This window comes from Coturnix japonica, chromosome 1, assembly GCF_054131305.1.
Source record: "Coturnix japonica strain WE chromosome 1, WE-NBRP24, whole genome shotgun sequence".
NCBI classification, from domain to species: Eukaryota; Metazoa; Chordata; class Aves; order Galliformes; family Phasianidae; genus Coturnix; species Coturnix japonica.
The window spans coordinates 121,212,886-121,230,737 of NC_140663.1; the positions used below are offsets into that span (position 1 = coordinate 121,212,886).

Consider the following 17,852-nt stretch of genomic DNA (forward strand, 5'->3'; position numbering starts at 1 on the left):
CACTAAATCATATCTCGTAGCTCCTCATCCAGATGCCTCTTGAACACTGCCAGGGACGGCGACTCTGCCACCTCCCTGGGCAAACGATGAACCACACTTCTCCCATTTTATCAGGGGAAAAAAAAAAATAAAGCAGATGTATAAGTTAAGAATAAGATTCAGCATTGACTTATTGTACCATAAAGGCGGGCTAGCAGCTGTGTGCACTTCTTGGATTATAAAAAATCCAAAGCACTGACCTGTAAAGCAGAAATAGCAATAACATCTGCTAGATTTCTGGGCTCTGAAATCACATTCACTGAAAGCAAGTTTCCAAATGAAAAGCTGGGCACTTCTGTAAAATATCATTTCCTTTTCCAATGAATTGTGTTTCTCTTCAGAAACTTTAATAGCCTAAGTGCAAAACCACACACATCCCCCTTCAAGTAATGTGGCAAAGTAACAATCTGTGATGGCAGCAGCACAAAGGCAGATATATTGATGCCTTTCAGAATTTGGAATATATCAGCCCGCCCTCCTCGCTTACTCCCTGCTTCTGTTCTTTGTCCTTTTCTATGACAGATCCCTAGCTGTGGTCTTCTCAGCCTTGCAGCGGAGTGAACAGAGCTCTATTTACCCTTCTACATGGAGTACCATGGCAGTTTCACAAAGACAGAAACGATGCTGTTTCTCAGGCACTCTGCTTGGCATTTTGGTCTTATGTCTAAGTTCTCAGCACTGCAAAAGCTCTTAACACTTCACAAAACTTTCTATGGGGCCAACTTCTGCTCCCTATTACACGACTTCCCAGCAACTTTGTCTCAGTTGCAAGCAGGTATTTAAAGCTGACCTTGGTCTCATCTTCTTCTTTTCCTCATACACTTGCCAGATGGCTTTATTTAATGTCCTTTCCCTAGACTGGCCATCTTATCCATCTTAAGATGGATTTTTTTCCTCTACATTTGCCATCTGCTTGTCCAAACAGCGAAACAATAAACTTGTTTTTCAATCTCCGAGCATTGATTCATGCTTGCTGTTGACTTGGCACCCAAAATAGTATTGCAGGCAGACAGGCAGGTCTGGACAAGGCTGCACTTGACCAATAGTAATTTTCTCCTTTTTTGCCTTTGAGGGCTACTACAAAGCTCTAAGAGGGAGCCCAGCACAAAGCCAAGAAAGACAAGCAGTGAGGTGACCTGAAGCATGTGTTCTCAAGGATGGAAAGTGGGCTGCAGAGTGGCTGTGGCTTGAAAGGAGGATTTGCGGCTCCCGCTATTGGCATCGTGTCGTCTCATACAGGAAAACACTCACATTGTGCAGCATCTAATGGCAAAGAATTGCACGTGTATTTCCAAGCGAAGCAAATGCTGAACCAAAAATAAGTAAATAAATAAATAAACTTACTTAGATGCTCTGCACCATTTTTTCAGAGACTCTGGGAACTGTCTGTTGCTTTTAGTGAGGAGGTAGAGAGAACAAGGGGAAATAATTTATGTAGATATGTGTCCCATGCACCCACCTTGCACAGCACCCACCTGAGGGAGGAGGAATGAAAGGCCATCGCCCCTTCTCAGTGCCTAACACAAGATGTTACCGAGCTGCATGAACATGCACATTTTATCTAACCTTGTTAATTTAAACTCAGAATTTTCCAGAGGATACTCTCTGGACTGCCTGCATGTTTCCAAGCACAACAGCTTCTTGTGTTGGCTGAGTCCTTTGAATGCTACAAGAATACAATTAAATAATAAGAGCAGTAAAAAGCTTGGTGCTGTTCATACTTGAGATCTTGAATGGCTCTGGACAAATTGGAGCCAAAGCAATACATGAAAGAAAAATATTTTCTAATCCTCTCGTTATTACTGTTGCTCCCTCTTAAAGGTATTTTAGGACAGTCAAGACACTCATCTCATGACAAAAATATTCATTTCACTCTTGAATGCCACAAAAGACCAATTGTTTATCCCAACAGTCTAAGTGAATGAAAGCTTAAGAGCTCCTGTTTCACTGTATGCTTTAATTTGCAGACATACTTGTCCTTTGCTGTTTCTCCTGTGTTTTTGATGACACAGATGACAGCCAAACAGCCTGCTGGCTCTCAGCTCTGCATCGCAAAGTGAAGCATAAAGGCTGCAGAGCCTCAATCTCTTTGCATTCAGTAAGAAACAACACTACAGAGCTGGTATTTTTTAGTTTACTATGGCTTCCAACCTCAGTTATGAAACAACAAATTTACCTCACCTGCTCGGTGTCCAATGCTTCTTGAAGCCTAAAGGAAGATTCCCCAATTACTCAGAGATTGTCAAATCAAGCACAATTAGACCTGAGCACAACTGAAGAATAAGATGCACAAATTCTTTTCCAGTGCAAATTCCTTCACTACTGAACTGTATTGCACTGCACCACCTGCTCCAGGTCTTAATACAACCTGATGCTTTGCGTACCTCGTGTTCAAGGGAGTGGTGCTGAGAAACAGATTGCTTGAAATTCCCAAGCTGCTTTATGTACTTCACGTTAGTGGCTTGCAACAAGCAGTTTTCTGGTTGTCATCATCATGAATGAGAGCCTGAAAATTCAGTGACAAACTAAGCTGCTTCAGGAAGGTGGAACAAGCAGCCAAAAATAACGTGTCAAGGGAAAGCGTAAAACAGCACCAGAGATATAGCACAAGCCAGGCCTGTGTTTGAGAGCTGCACTGGTACAGATGTTAATAGGTGTACTCAATAAAGGACAAGACCATGCCACCAGCCTGCATATCCATGGAAACCACAAGAGGATCTCCTGGGGAAAGGAGAGGCGAGATGGGGAACAAAGGAGCTTTATTTCTTTCTCCTTTTCATTAGGGCTGAATAGCTTTCACATTATATAGTGAGATTATTTAGGTTGGGGCTGTGCCCACCCCAGTGTAACAAAAGAAATGCAGAAAAAGAACAATATGGATTCATCAGATCCTTCAGTCCCCAGAGGGCAAGGCGAGCCTGCACTGTGGTCCATGTCTCTGCCTGCCCACAGCTACTGTTCCACCTCGGCTAAAGCTGATGCAAACACACCCAGTCACACAACAGATAACCCATTATAATATGCACAGTACGGTACAGTACACAAGCCAGATGCCTGTTGGTTGGGGCGTGCAAGCTAAAAAAAGGAACAATGGTCTGCTATGCAGCTATCAGGAGAGAGTAGTTAGGTACGAAGTACCACTATGGCTCATTTCCCTTTGTATATATAAGTACGTTCTGAATACATTTATGACGGTGTAATTGCATCCGCTTGAGATTGTTAAACCTCAGTCCTTACTGAGTTATAACTACTCATCAAAGTTCTTTTACTGGCTACGGACAACAACCAGTAAAAAGACGAGCTGTTACTGCACAAGTGATGAAATGACTGGCACCTCTTTATGATGCACAGCACTACCAGCTGCATCTGCCAGCTGCGCTGCTCTAGCCATCCAAAGGACACCTCCTTGAGTTCCTCCTCCTGCTGCACACCTGAAAGGAGCTGGGCAGAAGCCCCGTTTCTCTCCATTTTCTTCCAGCTGGCATCACAGCAAGAGGCGACGCTGAGGCTGACACAGAGTGACTTGGCAGCTGGCTACCTGCGTGCTGAGCCGCCTGACAGGAAGAAAGAAATGGGCACTGTCTGCCCTACTGCTGCATGTGCCATCTGAAGAAGCAGAATGAAAAATGAGTGCAAATAAGACTATTGTTAACAATCTCCTTTCCTTGTTCTCTTGCACCTGCCGCTGATTTTGGTCTCTTCCATGAGTCTGACAGCCCTTTACCTGTGGTCTGTTCCTCTGGTTTGTTCCCGTTGCAGGCTCTCACTGGCCTTTGCTGGAGGCAAGAAACAGTGACATCAGGAAGAAAAGGGGAGGGAGAGAAAACAGGCAAAAAAACCAAACCTTAAGAACCCTCAATGGCATCCAAACACAGCAAAAAAGGAGAAAAGCTCCTTCTCCTTTTTCAGTATCTTTTGTTTCTAATGCTATCTGCAGGATAAAATAAGAAGGGCACGGTCTTTTTACCAAATGACTCGAAAATCACACAGCAGAGCAAAACAGTTTGCTAATCTGGAACTAATCTTTACATTCTACAGTGCATTTAAGAAAATGGGACTTGCGCAGTTTTTATTTCTCCAACGCCATTTAAGCCCAGTTTACTTCCTTAGTTGGTTCTGAAAGCCTTGAAATTGACAGCTGAATGCAAACCATTTACAGCCTCACTTTTACAGCCATATGAAATCAGCACTGATTCATGCAGCACACAATGTCTTCATTTCTCGTTTAACTTCCATTCTGGCTTTCACTGTAAAGCCACCGTTTTCACCGATATCTTGTTACAGTTGAGATCATTGCAATAGCTGTATTCATTTCCTCCATCACACTCAGCTCCTGGTAACCTCGGTGAAGCTGCCTCCACACACCAGAGGCAGGTAATAGCTTCATAGTGAACCTTGATTCTGGCACACTCAGACTCAAGCTTTGACTCAGCAAAGTAAACAGTGCAGCTTTTCCAAGCAGTTTGCACAAGGTGGTCAGGGCATTCTGATTTCATACTCAACACGCTATCGGACCACCCCCATTCAACACAATTAATGACAGCATTTATGAACTGAAGTGCTTTCTGCTGCTACCTGACGATCTGTTATGCCTAAGCAAAAAGAAATAGCAGGAAGAGTAGTTAAAATTTGAAGCTCGTTTTAATGAAGCTTTGAAGTAAGTAGAAAATGGGCACATTCCTATCCCACCTACAACAGCAAATAGCTTATTCTTCCTTACCTTAAGCTATTAAAGCAGACATTGTCTCCAAATCGCTGTACTGACTCACTGTGGAATTATAATGACACCACAGCAAACTCTTGGGTTGAGCTGATAGGAGCTCTCAGCTTTAGTCCAAATTTGATACTGAAGCAAACAGTTGATACCATTACAGTTGATTTGTAAAGTCCAACCTAATTCATTCCTAAAGGGTGGATGGAGAAAACAAAATCACGCAGTCATTTATAAACATTATGACAAAAACTGACTAATCTATACGTTGGTCACTTCTATTTTGCATCACGCTTTAAATATGGGCTACTAAAATAACAGCTAATCAGGTTAGAAAAGCTAACAGGAAATGAGGCTTTATATTGTGGACATAGAGCTGACAAAATTTACTCCTGTAAGTAGAAGCAGGTGTGGCTGGAAAACCAATGAAATACTTCTCATTAGAATTTGCAGTTCTTTTAGTGGAGATGGAGCTGGGAAGCCCCCAGGGGAAGCTGCCACATCCACGGTCATTTTGTCCTCTCCAGGCTTCAAGGCCTCAGCCCCACTGCCAACAACCTTCCAGCTCCAGGGCTGAAGTCTGAACAGCACTGCCCAGGTCCAAAGTCCTCCTGGATCTGACATGAAGATTCACGCTAAGATGTACTTATCTGTACACGTGGCCTTCTGCTGTAACCCAAAGCAGTGCTGCGATTGCACTACAGTTAGTGGCTTTCATTTAGAACGAGCATGCAGTGCAGCTAAGCCTCTTATTAAACCAGATAGCTGAAGAAGCATGAATAAAAATTAGAGAATTAGACTGGTCTAATTGCAAGTAAGCCCCTATATTTATTATCATTGCAATTGAGTTCAGTTTTACTGAAGTAATGGCTGCAATTCAAAGTATAAAATTCAACACAGCCTCTTTATCCCTTTATCCAAGACGATAACAAGAACAATAGAATCATCACCTACAGATGCATGGCATGTCCACAGGTCCACAGAAGCAGCTGATGCTACAGGCCAAAAGAGATGTCCCTTAAGATTGCTATCACAAATGCAGATATCTGTATATTAAAACATCAGGAGTGGTTCTGCTTCATCACCAGAAATAAACATAAGCTAAAACATACTAAAAATTGCCCATTTTTAACTTAAGTTTTGAGAGTCTGACCTTAAGTGAATCCAGATTCACAACCCCACTTCTGATCTTGCAGCAGTTCCTCGTTCTGACTTGGTTTATCTGACTTGGCCAAGCATGGTTTATTTACACACAATACTCCACATTCTCAAATGCCTGTGTAAAAGTGGAAGCAGCAGATCCTCTCTACAAAAATTCTAGTAAGAATTCTCCTCTAGCAAGAATTCATGATGACACACCTGTCACAGAATCACAGAATGACCCGGGTTGGAAGGGACCTCAAGGATCATGTAGTTCCAACCCCCCTGCCTGGCAGGGCCACCAAACATACACATTTACTAGATCAGGTTGCCCAGGGCCCCGTCCAACCTGGTCTTGAACACCTCCAAGGACGGGGCATCCACAACCTCCCTGGGCAGCCTGTTCCAGGGCCGAACCACTCTCCTGTCCAAAGAATCTCGTGAGCCACAACCATGAGGCCACAGAAAGAAGCCCACCAACAAGACCCAACATACCACAAGAGCTGTAGTAGCAGGTCCCCTTTCCTATCTTGGTCTCCATCAGTCTTCCACGGGAGTCAGTAGTGCTCTCTACTGCGTTCAGCAGCCCCATTTACCAGACAGGTTACTATCACAGGACTCAATGCTGCACTCCCTCAGATATGTAGACAGGGGAAGCAGATACCTGTGAAGTTCCCCTATGAGGACAGGCTGAGGGAGTTGGGCTTGTTCAGCCTGGAGAAGAGAAGGTTGTGGGGTGACCTCATTGCAGCCTTTCAATACCTGAAGGGAACTTACACCCAGGAGGGGAGTAAACTCTTCGAAAGGGCTGACAATAGCAGGACACAGGGAAATGGTTTTAAGTTAAAAGAGGGAAGATTTAGGTTGGATGTTAGGGGGAAGTTCTTCACTAGGAGAGTGGTCTCCTTATCCTTCTCAGCTAATTGCAATATGTACCACAGTTTCTCAACATTAATCAGCTGTTTCTGAGAAACATGACACTTGTGAGGAGACCATGTCAATTCATTCACACTATACGCTCTCCTACATATAAGACAGATTGGAGATGACAGTGAAGATGACCCACACCCTATGTAAGCCCCACAGAAACTGCATAGTTATTCACTTTTCACTATCTAAGCGTTTGTTAAAATCATTCTTGGCTTCCTTCCACAGTTCCTCAGACATACTTCAATTCGTTTTTTCACTCAAGACAAACAGAGAAAAAGGGGATATATAAAACCGGAGGTGTAAAATACTTCAGTAGCAAGAACATTATTTTTTTTTTCACCTTTCTGTCCACATAAGGATAATGGAAAGCTTCAGTTATTTTTGAGGTCACTATCTCCAATTAAGAGCAACACATAAGTTTTAAACAGATCAGACAACCGTGGAACAATTTTAATCCCTGAATGAATAAATCCCTTGGGGGACCTGGCTGCAGAGAAATCAATGGGCCATTCTATTACGCCTTAGCAGCAAATAAGGCACAATCTGGCTCCTGCAATGAACCTCAAAGCCACAAATCCTGTCATAAGAATTTATCGGATTCATATGATCTATCATCAGAGCTTGGTTAAACCCAGAATGTCTTCTGCTTACAGCAGCTGTTGGAGCAGCGCTGTGTGAGATCATCTTTAGCTCAGGGGCTAAAATCTAATGCGGAAAAAAAGAAGGCAGCAATAAGCATTCCCAGGGCAAATAATGTGTTCGTGGGAAGCCCTACCCTTACTAGCACCCTGCTGCCCATTGACCTTACCTCTGCCTCAGATGTGCCAGGAGAAGTGTCAGCCTGACAGTGGGAAGCTCAGCATTTGCTCCCGCTGCCTTTCATTGCAACATATGAATGACCTCTCCTGCCCTGCTGACTGCAAGTGCTCTCTCTCATTGCGGGATCAAACACAAATCATTCATACTGTACTACAAAAATACATCACAGCCTGGCACAGAAAGTAGAACTGTGCTATGAAAAAAAACACTGAAACAGACAAAATGATTTCCCCTCCCCTCCAATATAACTAAATCCTCATCCACAGAGTCTCTCGGGGCAATGACAAAACGGTTTTGTTTGGTACAACTGATACACTCCAGTCCATCTCAAGTACTCTGTGTGCCGTGCCTCGGGCTGTATCTGCTCTTGTAAAGCAAACGCTGTCAGGACAGCACGATGATGCTGAAGCCAATGGCTTCAGAAGTACGGTGAGATCTTCAGAAGGTTGAGTCCCCCAGTCCCATTGCATAGGGGATAGGATTACTCCTATCCTGAAGATATTAATAGCTTATGTACAAGAGACATGACTCTATCATCTCTAGACACCCTAATACAACATCTCTAATCCATTTTGCTGGCTTCAGGAAGAAAAACACAGAAGTAATACTACCAATTAAATACTACCTGTATGTTCTGCTTAGAGAGCTGGCTTTAAATCCATCCATGAGCAAATAAGTGAAACTTCCATGGAAGCTGCAACAATAAACTGCAACAGTAAACTGCAGCAGTGCCTGATAGCATCAGATGGGAGACAGGCAGAAATAGCAAACTATTAAGCTGACTGTGAAAGGGCTTCTGAGGAAGCAAAAGAAAAGCAGAGCCAAAAGAAAGCACAAATATCTTCACAGTGACTTCACCTCTTCACCAGCATCTTCTTGCAGATCTGTGTTATGCAGAACCCTCTTTCAATTTAAAACATCAATCAATATTTAACACCTCACTTTTTTTCTTTAAAGAAATTAAACTTGTAAAGGATCCCAATGCTCTTCATCAGTTTGTTCGGTTAGATAAGCCGACTTCACAGCCAGCTGCAGCATCCTTTCTTCCTTCTTTCATCTCACTTAAAGAAAGCTGTGAAAAGGAGCTAGGCTGGAAGATAACGAATGTCACATGTATTGTCTACCACAGCTCCCATTATTTTGAATCAAATAATCTTTGAGGTAAGTACAGATGTGATGTGAACGCTGGAGGGGAGTATATGGGATGGTAACTCCTTGCAAGAAACAAGAAACCCATGAAGCACACATTGTATATTACTTACATCATTTGGGGCTAAGTAATTTTGGAGGGATACATCTGCATGAGACTGGAAATGAATGTGTGCCCTGCCAGAGGGCCTCTGTGTCCTCTCTGGGCTGTGAAAATAAGAATGGCTCATTTCTGCTATAAACCAATTAGCACACTGAAAAAAAAGAAATGGTAGTATGTACTGATACAAGCTAATATGACACATTCACTGTTCCCGGTAGCCTTGATAGAAAGCAGGAAGTATCAAAATAAAACATGATTTTCTTCCTTTTGTAGCAAGGCCAGTCATGCTTCTTTCAAAGGTAACTCAGATGTGTTCACTTTTGGAAGCCAAATTGAAGATACTCAAACAGGCTCTGCTGTCATAAAGCACGAGCACTCCTCTCCAAAAGTCAGTGGTCACGAGCCACTTGTGAGGATGCACAACAGTCCTGTTCTCCTCACTCGAGCACACTTGCCTGTCTTTAAAAGCTCCCTTTCCAGATGCTGGAAGAGCAGTGCTGATAAGGACAGCATTTCCTTCTTTCCTTTCCTGACACACAGTCTCTGTGTAGCCACAGACAACAAGGACACTGTTTTATTATGATGCTGCCACCTATAGCTTTTCTGAAGACCACAGCACCCTTGCACAGTTTTGATTCTGATTTATATTAATCAAAATGACACTTTATGCTTTGAAGATTTTATCCTCAATTCCACCCGACCCCAAGAGAAATGTAAAATAGTCCTGGGAACAATCTCTAGTTATGTCTCATTTCTGCCCCAAAGATCTTCCCAGCTTTGTCTACTCTGACATTCTCTGATGAAGACTTTGAGATGAAAGCTTGCCCAATTTATCCCAAATAGCAGAAGTCATGCTGCAGCGCTCTGCTCAGTCAGCACCTTCACACTGTGATGCAACAGACAGGGACAGAAACCAAATCTCAGTCTCTTCTTACACTTCTTTAGTGCCCTGTTTCTGTGCACTGATCATTACCAAACAGCAGACATATCAATTCCCTTCCCGGTGTTTCCCTGTACCATAAGTAAGTTCTCTCAGCTAACATACCAGTACATAAATGGCAGATCTTGGTGACATGAGAACTTCATGCCTTCTTGTTGCTGGCTAGCAAACTGCTCGCTCATTAGCAATGCATTAATTAACACCTATGCCAAGTTAGAACGTCCAAAGCAACAGCAGCCAGCACTGTGTCCTACTGCTGGAAGCAGAGACAGTGAGAAAAACAGGCAGCATCTGTCCTACCTCAGCACCCGGCACCCAGGTGCTGATGTCTCCATGCTTCTGCCCCAGGACCTGGCAAATAGCTTTCAGACACCAATATTTAAGGAAAGAATGTCACAGCTGTAAGAATTCAGGAGTTCCTGAAGGGGGAATGGTTTTAAACTAAAACAGAGGAGGTTTAGGTTAGAAATGAGGAGGAAGTTTTTCACCCAGCGGGTGGTGACGCACTGGCACAGGTTGCCCAAGGAGGCTGTGGATGCCCCATCCCTGGAGGCATTCAAGGCCAGGCTGGATGTGGCTCTGGGCAGCCTGGTCTGCTGGTTGGTGACCCTGCACATAGCAGGGGGTTGGAACCAGGTGATCATTGTGGTCCTTTTCAACCCAGACCATTCTATGATTCTACGCTTCCTAATTTTCATGGCGTGCAGGGCCCTGTTACCCACGCACCCAAGGCCTTCTTTTAGCTCCATGTCATTGTGTGTTTACAGATTCTTCCTTCAATTCTAGAATGTTTTCCATTTTAAGAAAGAAGAAAATCTAATCAAGTGTAGGATCATACAAAACCCATAATTCAAAAATACCAGCAGCTGATAGCACTGTATTAGCGAGTCAGAAGATGAAACTGTTCTTTTGTTATTCTATTTTTCTTTAAATTGCAGAGTTGCTGAAGCTGCTGTGATAAGAGAAGACTGAGAAAGACAAACTGGGTTTGTCTTCCATCTCATTTTATCACTTCTAGACACAAAGGTGTAAAACCTCAGTGCTTCTCCCTGCCCAGTGCCTTCAGGTGCTACCGATGGAAAAACAAAGTGCGTGGTTTAATATTACCTCCCTGAAAAGCTGGAAAGTCAATGTTGTTCAAAACGAATTGGCTTGCAAAGAAAAAAAAAACAACAAAACACAAAACTCCTTCGCTGGTTAAAAAAAGTGGAGCCATAGTGTATTTTTACCCATAGAAGATAATAAACTGTTGACGGAGACTTGCTTTGCAGCACAGAGCTGAAGCACTTTGTGATCACTCTGTGTACTCTCCAGAGCGTGTCTCCCCCTTGGAAATTCAGCCCAACACATCGTACCTAAAATCATAAGGGTATTCAGAAAAGACAAAGTTGTACTCAGCTGCTTACAGGCTATTTTCCTTGGTCTTTTTAATGTGCTTTTGTCTTGGTTTTGTGATATCTCAATCAGTTTGTAGAGATACATCACAATCCCTTACCATCTTATACACATGGGGGTTTCTGCTCTGTCTGTCTCTTCACATCCTCCCTTGGCTGACTGATAAATTCTGCCTCGAACCAGCTGACACCAAGGAGACTGTTAAGAAAAATACCAAGGAAATCTGTGTCCAGCTTTATCGCATGCTCTTTGAGCATCAACAGGCTACAAACTGGTATGCCCTAAGTAAATATCCTCTATGAGGCTCTTTCAGGGACACTTAAGAGGCAATGCTGACAAACAGCTAAAGAAATCCCACGGTGTCTCTTATATCTGTTTTGACACAAACATTTCCCGAGTCATCAATTTCATTTTCCTCTTCAATTATTTCAAAAGCTGACAGAATTTAAGGCATCTCTAATGAGCACAGTGAAGCTTGCTCGAGTATGTTCTCCGAATGCTGATAACCTCCTGCATCCTGAAGGGCACCCTGACATGTTCTTGTTGATCTGTTTCCTTCAGATGCAGCCGGGGAAGCTGTGAGTTCACAGAATCACAGAATTGTAGGGGTTGGAAGGGACCTCTAGAGATCATCGAGTCCAACCCCCCTGCCAAAGCAGGCTCCCTACACCACGTCACACAGGTAGGCGTCCAGGCGGATCTTGAATATCTCCAGAGAAGGAGACTCCACCACCTCCCTGGGCAGCCTGTTCCAGTGCTCCGTCACGCTCACTGTAAAGAAGTTCTTGCACACATTTGTGCGGAACTTCCTATGCTGAAGTTTCATCCCATTACCCCTAGTCCTGTCCCCACACACTACTGAAAAGAGACCAAGAGTTGCAAAGGGAAAAGAGTTGCAAGAGGAGTCCAGCTGGCTCCAGCTGGGGCTACAAACAGTACAGCCACCAGGCGCTGCTGGACGTGTAGACCTGGAAACCATGGGAATGACTCCTCAAACCTCAGCAGTATGAAAAGCAACACTGCTGATTGCTTTTGCAGGAACACCTACTCATGTTTTACACAAACTTTAACTAATACATTTATGCTGCTCTCCCAGCTGCTGTCTGTATTTCCCCAGGTGCTGACAGACCCATTTGCCCCTTTGTGAACTGCCAAGGTTTCCGATTCCCCCATGTTGCAACTCATCAAACAGATGTAGGCGTTTTACGCTCCTGTGATTGTTAACTCTATTTCATAGTATGCAAAGCTGGGAAATCAGGTAGTTTTTTCTACACAAGTGAATTACAATCCTGGTGCACTCAGACTTTCTCCCAGCGTGGATTCACACATCTAAGTCAATGTCAATTCAGTGTTTTGGGTTGATACAAAATGAACTGTGCCATGACTGTGGATACTGAATGAATCAGCAGCCACGTAACTTATAACACAGAGCTGTTGACAGCCTGTAAGACAGGACGGCCTAACGTGCCAGCAGGGTTATCATCCATGGGGAGCTCAGGAGCAGGTACAAGGCACTCAGTCCTGCCCACAGCATCAGCATTCCTACGGGAGGTGCTCAGAATCACAGAATCGTAGGGGTTGGAAGGGACCTCTAGAGATCATCGCGTCCAACCCCCCTGCCAAAGCAGGCTCCCTATACCACGTCACACAGGTAGGCGTCCAGGCAGGTCTTGAATATCTCCAGAGAAGGAGACTCCACCACCTCCCTGGGCAGCCTGTTCCAGTGCTCCGTCACCCTCACTGTAAAGAAGTTCTTCCGCACATTCGTGTGGAACTTCCTATGCTGTACTTTCATCCCATTACCCCTAGTACTGTCCCCACGCACTACTGCAAAGAGACCAGCCTCACCACTATGGCTCCCACACCTCAGGTATTTATAAACCTGGATCAAGTCCTCTCTCAGCCTTCTTTTCTCAAGGCTAAACAGACTCAGTTCCCTAAGTCTCTCCTCATAGGGGAGATGCTCCAGGCCCTTCACCATCTTAATGGCCCTCCGCTGGACTCTTTCTAAGAGATCCCTGTCTTTTTTGTACTGGGGAGCCCTACTCCCTGTAGCCCAGGAGAGGCCCACAAAGGAGCAGGGCGACCCCTGCAGCCCATGGGCACCAGTCTGTTTTGCCTGTGATGATAACTGGTGAGTGATTTCCTTGTCCTTATTATCAGCCTTTGAGCCCTTTTCCATCATATTTTCTCCCTCTCCTCCCTTGAGGATGGGGAGTGAAGTTTGGCTGCCATCAGGGTGAAACCACCACCAATTAAAAACAGAGTGAAAGGGAAGTTCACAAAACTGCTATGAAAACCCAGCAACAAGACAGTCCGCTGCCCATAAACTCTGACCGGCAGACAGACAATTACCACCACTCCAACCACGGGAAGTCCCTACCTCATCAGCGACAGAGCCAAGCACACCTGCTCCCTCGCCTTTAATGATCAGCCAACTCCCGTCCAGAGCCTGCCTCCTTTCAATGATTAAAGAGCTCCAAGGCGAACGCCAGTAATAATGTTACATTTTTCCCTTCTGTAATGTAATCTTTGCCCCGTGGAAACTGCTGATGAGAGCTCGCTCCCACTTCAAATTTACATAGAAACCAACCCGTATCCTGTTGCGTGGAAAAGGACTGGTGCCCCAGCCAGGCGTTACAGCCATGAGAGACACGGAATTAGTCCAATGTAGAAATGATACACAGCCCCACACCAGCAGCAAACAGGCTTTGATCCTATTTTCAGAGGCTAATGACAATGAGAGCGATAAAGCAAACGAGAGTTTTAATGATGACAAATAGACACGTAGTGCTGACGGGGGAACATGGCTTCCAGCAAGAGGAAGATTTATGGGAGCTAATGACGGTACATCAGAATTATGGTGGAAAAACAGAAAGAGGAAAAACTTGGGGAAGATCTCGTGTGTGTCAGAACAACCATTTCCCTTTAGACAAATGACACAACAGCAGCTCACTGCACACTCCCAGGTGGCATTTTTATGCCTTTGGCACTGCCATGTGTGCAAAGCCTGAGGCATGTGTGAGTCTGTGGGAGTTAAATACAACCAAATTAGTTAGAGGAAGAGCACGGGTTTGTAGCTGGCATGAAAGAATGCCAGCAATTAGCACTCAGATTGGTGTTCAATATACACGTGCGTTTAAATTAATTATGTGGCAAACCCAGCAGGGTGATGCCCTCCCACCTCAAAGCGATCTCAGGGGGGCTTCGCGTTTATCAAGCGGCAATCAGAACTCAACCTGCAAGTTTGTTAACAGAAGCCATGAACACAGCCGCAAGAAACCTGGCTAGCTGCACTTCGGATCTCACAGAATCACACAGAATGACCCGGGTTGGAAGGGACCTCAAGGATCATGTAGTTCCAACCCCCCTGCCTGGCAGGGCCACCAAACATACACCTTTACTAGATCAGGTTGCCCAGGGCCCCGTCCAACCTGGTCTTGAACACCTCCAAGGACGGGGCATCCACAACCTCCCTGGGCAGCCTGTTCCAGGGCCTAACCACTCTCCTAGTCCGACAAATGCCGAAGGGGATTCACGTGGCTTAAAGATCCTTTAGGCCGGAGAAGCTGAACGAGAAGTTTAAGAAGCGAGGGTTAAAACCGCAGCCCGTCCGCACACAAACGCCCGCCAACCAACCTCCCCACAGCGCCCGCAGCCCCCGCAGGCGCTTTCGCCCCCCGACGCGCCCCGAAATGGCGGCGGTGCGGCCGGGACGGGAGGTCCCACCTTGGAGCCGGGCCTCCCCGCACGGTCACGGAATACAGCGGGCCGGGCGGAGCCGCCTTCGCTCACCTGGGCCTCGTGCCCTCCGGCGGCGGCAGGACGGCGGTGCTCGCGGCCGGCAGCGCCCGGGAGGTGACGGAGAGCGACCCGGGCGGTAACGGCCCATCCGCGGCTCCGAGCTGCGGGCACCTGCAGCCCGCCCCGCTCCTCCCCGCCGGGCACGGCCACGCCCGGGGCTGAGGGTGAGGCACGGCGCTGAGGTGAAGGGAGGCGGCGGGGCAGGACGGGGCCGGAGCCTGAAGGAAAGCTTGTGGGCTGAGCCCCAACTGGTCGGAAGAACGGACAGAAGTGGCACCTGTGGGGGTAGTTTCACGCCTCGGACTGAATCTGTTTTAATATCTTCTCTCTGACGTTTGGGCTTCGGTTTCAGCACAAGCGCCTTTTTGTCCCTCTGGTTTAAGTCTTTTTAAGATTGTGGTTTTGCATAGAAAACACAAGGATTGCCTGCAAACAGAGAACAAGTAGCACTCTGCATTGCTTCACGGTTTGTGGTGAAAGCAGTGGAATGAGCAGTTCTGTGGAGCATGCTTTGCTTTCATATGACACTGGTAAGAGGAGCTGAAGTGAACGTGGAAAGCTGGCATAGGTTTAGTTTCAATGAGACGTGGAATTATTAAGGTTGGAAAAGACCCCTCAAGTCATTGAGTCCAACCATCAGCCCATTCCCACCATGCCCACTGCCCACATCCCTCAGTGCCACATCCACATGGCTATTGAACATCTCCAGGGACGGTGACTGCACCACCTCCCTGGGCAGCCTGTGCCACTGCAGCACTGCTCTGTGTGAGGTTTTCCTAATATCCAACCTGGTTTCATTTCAGAATTACTTCTAGAACAGCCACCAAAAGCCAAGAGAGACATTCAATTATTCATTTTACTTGCATTGAGTAGTACTAGCTTTAAAACTTGCAAGCCATTCTGTCCGCAATAATTGTAGAAAGTACTGTGTGCAGGAAGGCATATCTCTGTCTAAAGCAAACCCGAGCAGCACATTGTTCACCTGCAAGCCTGCACCGCAGCTCTGACAACAACGGTTCTTGCTTTGTGTACTCTCTATAATTGCTTGGGTGTAGGCTCCATTCCAGATAAAAACGTTTGTTCTTCCTCATCAGGAAATAACAGAAACAAACAACAACAACAGAAAACCACACTGAGAATACAGTGTAGATGAGAAAGCACAAGCTAGGACGCTTAAAAGCTAAGTTTGGACTTCTGCATCTATGAACATAAATGATGAAACTGCTTTATGGATTTTAATAGAGGTCAGATGTGGGAGAGCCTAGAGAAAAATTAAATTGTAATTTATTAGAGAATCAAGTAAAAAAGTCTGTTGGATGGAGACATCCCTTCAGACCATGTCTTATACATCATGTTTTAATGATAATAATCTTTGTTTCCTCGGGTTTTATGAATAAAACAGCTGACCCTTGTCATGAAATAAGGATGTATGTTTCAACACAGTCAAACCAAGTCCAGTCGTGGGTGATTTCAGTCCATCTCATTAAGCTGTTTTTCTTCTGCGTGGAAAGCATCCTGTGCGTAAAATCAACTGTGAAATATCTTTCCACGTGTTTAGGTAACTGTACTTGAATTCCTCAGCAGCTGTGATTCACTCATCTTCATTCCACATGCTCCCTCTGCTGGAAATGAATGTGAAGGGCCAGTGGGTCGGAAGGAGAGATTGAGTGTGAGACACTTTAAGGATAATAATAATAATAAAACAGCTTCTTTCATTAATATATCACACACTCTACAGCCTGCAGTGGCACTGACTGATTAATGGGTCTCAGAGGACAAGGAAGAAAGTAAAACTAAATGACACTGATAATTCTTCCAACGCTGCCTCACACCAGGAGCATTCTTTCCAGCCAAGGGCTAAAAATACCATTTGAACACTGGCGGTACGGTCTTATCTCAGATTGCAAGTTGCTAAAGACAGAGCTTCATTAGTGACCGAATGGAAAAATAACTGTTAAAAAAAATAATAATATATAAAAAATAATAATCTGGTTTACTTTCAGTAGAAGCAGAATCATAGAGACATATAGTTGGACACAGTGCTGAAATGTTGCCCCCGTGGATGTTAGGAAGAGCACTGAGATACTTCAACCCAACAAAACAATGAATTCCTCCTCTTACACAGAACTATACCCCTGGCAGACATGCCGTCCACATAATTAGTAGCTCCCATTTCTTTATGGGATAAAGAGACAAAGGATGGAGGATATCAGATCCACTTTGTAAAGGTTTGTTTTCCTTCAAATCCTGACAGCTACTTGCACTCAAGGAAAAGAACTGCTGTTGGTCAATGGTAAAAATTTCCACTGCCACAGCTGAGCAAAATCAATTGAAATGGCCCTGAAACCAGTGGCTAGAAATTACAAAAACACTGCTGCAGGAAAGCTTGGACACCTTAAAGAATACTGTAGGGTCCTCTGTTATGCAAACAGATAACTTTAAACCATCACGTATTATCAGGACCTGCAAATTAAAACCAGATTGCCTATACTGAAGAGTAAAGTATTGCTACCTTGAGGAAGGTAATTCATATTTTTCTTCTTTTCTTTTTCTTTTTTAACATTATTCATCAAAATACTTTCACAGGCTCTTTGAAGAAACCTGCTCCTAAAAAGCAATGCAAGATCGTATCTATAGCTCACATTAATGTGTTTTTAAAAGTAGTAAATGGGTGCCATTCAATGATACACCTTTGCTCCATCCACACTTCCATGTCAGACACTATTGTGTCAAACCACCCCTCTGCTGCCATCTGTCACACAACGACATGTAATGGGATGATGGCGGGAAGGTTCAGCCTCTACTGCCATCACACCAACATC

At 44.9% G+C, this 17,852-nt stretch overlaps 1 protein-coding gene across 4 annotated transcripts in view; it reads right to left on the bottom strand.

The window, feature by feature from the left end:
• CRACDL (CRACD like) overlaps positions 1-15,204 on the bottom strand; it is a 54,961-nt gene extending 39,757 nt beyond the window's left edge. Inside the window, exons 1-2 of one of the 4 annotated variants that reach the window (XM_085533244.1) lie at positions 15,022-15,162; positions 4,760-4,943 (exon numbers count right to left, since the gene is read on the bottom strand). The gene's annotated coding sequence lies outside the window, so the exon portion shown is untranslated. Of the gene's footprint in view, positions 1-4,759; positions 4,944-14,955 lie in introns of all 4 variants that reach the window. The other 3 variants (XM_015850726.3, XM_085533267.1, XM_015850731.3) reach the window with 3 other exon arrangements.
• Between the last annotated feature and the right edge of the window lie 2,648 nt (positions 15,205-17,852).